This window comes from Aptenodytes forsteri, unplaced genomic scaffold (genome assembly GCF_000699145.1).
Source record: "Aptenodytes forsteri isolate BGI_AS27 unplaced genomic scaffold, ASM69914v1 Scaffold236, whole genome shotgun sequence".
NCBI lineage: Eukaryota > Metazoa > Chordata > Aves > Sphenisciformes > Spheniscidae > Aptenodytes > Aptenodytes forsteri.
Window position 1 is genome coordinate 2,941,799 of NW_008794456.1, and position 1,863 is coordinate 2,943,661.

A 1,863-nucleotide genomic window follows, 5' to 3' on the forward strand; every position below is an offset into this window, starting at 1 on the left:
TCCTCGGTGCTTAAAACTGGCCCTGACCCTCCATCGCAGGGAATCGCAGTCCTGCAGGACGATACGGGATTTGCCTGACTCGTCCAGAGCACCGACCCTCCCCACGTGCTCATGGAAGGTTTGACGGGGTCAAGCACAAAAACCAGCCACCGCCTTCATCTGTGTCAGCGTGGTCCCTTCCCTCGCGTCTGGCCCAGTGAGCGGTAAAATACAGGGCGGTAAAATACTCATAAAATACAGTGAAATACTGGGATGCACTGTAGATTTTGGGTGTTCTGAATTCATAAAAATTTAAAAGCTCTTCAGTGACTGCTTTCTTGGAGCATCTGCTGGTTTAAAAATGTAAACGCATACCGAAGTTTCTCATAGGCATTTCGGCAAGTGAGCGTTAGCTGTTTGTAGCTCACAACTAAGAGCCGGTACGGTGCTCAGCTAAGCTCTGCCCGGGCTCTTCACGTAGGGATGATCCGTACGCAAATCCCTCACCAAAATTAGCTTTGGGAAAGGACGCCTACTCCCGCTACCCCTCTGTGTTAGAGGCAGGATGGTGTCGATGTTTCGCTTCCTGCTGTTTTGTCCAATCTACTTTTATCATTTTTTAAAAAAGCTGGAACATCCCCCTCTTATTTGGCTTTAAAAAAAGAAAAAAAAAAAAAAATCATCCCTATTTTCTGTTAAGCTTTGCCTGTGCGTTATGCAGCATCTATCGCCGTGTTTCCCCTCTCTGAACTAGTACAAGAGCTCCCAGGTACTCTGCCTGTACATGGAAGGAATAATAATAATAATAATTACTAGCTCATCTGAGCGAGCTTGTCCTAATTTTGCCATTCCACCCGAAGGCAAAGGCCAAAACAATTAGACTGAAAACCTTGTCTTCATATCACACGAGGCGAGATCTAATCAAGGAAAACTCCAGCTTCTTTTGCAATGAAAGAATATGGTCTACATGAAGAATTTACAGGTTATAAAAATGTAAAAGCAACAAATGCCACAACTTTTCATCTTATTTGTTTGTGGTATGAGTTTTCGAGCCCATCAGCCCCATGGTTTCCAGCTTTTCTCTGTAACTGTGGATGCTAGGAACAGATTTGGTGGGGTTTTTTTTTTGTTGTTTGGGGTTTTTTTTTTTTGATCCTGTGTGTTGATCCTTTTAGGAAAACGCTAAATATCACAACATGGCAGTGAATCGCGAAGCTGCAATATTCCCCCCTGCGCAGGAACAGCTGCATCCTGGGTTCACAGACTTCCTTTTCTTAACCCCAAAAGCAAATTCAGAGCTTTCATACCGGTCTGCGGCTTGAACGCAGGGATCCCCGCGAAAGAGCTGATATCCAGGGGAGTGTTGTGCCCGAAGCACTGTAGGGATGGGACCTTAATTCTTTTCATCTTCTCTGATATTTAAAAAAAAAAAAAAAGTGAAAGTCAAGTAAAACAAAGGGGGGGGGGAAATCCCCTTCCTTTCCTAAAAATAAAGGAACCTTTTGTGATCTCTGTGGATACATCTGTATTCATCAGATGTGACATTTTTCTGTCCCTGGGGACAAGTCGTTCCTATCTGTTTATATGGTGAAACAAAGAGTGGCATCAGCTAAGCTGCTTTTTGGGAACCGTTTTCCGGAGGCTCCTCTGCCGGCCTGGGACAAGGCCCCGCAGCGCTGGTGCCCCGGCCCTTTTCAGCCCACCCGGTCCAGATTTATCTTTGCCTTCTTCACCCTTCAGAAGGTTTCTCGCTACGGGGCAGGCTGGTTTGGTGGTGAGATAGAGGAACAACCCCAGGTTTATTTGTTGACCAGTAACTCAATTCATTCCCCTTTTGAGTCAAAAAGACCTGCGCTTCCCTTTCTGACGCCAGATAACCACCCC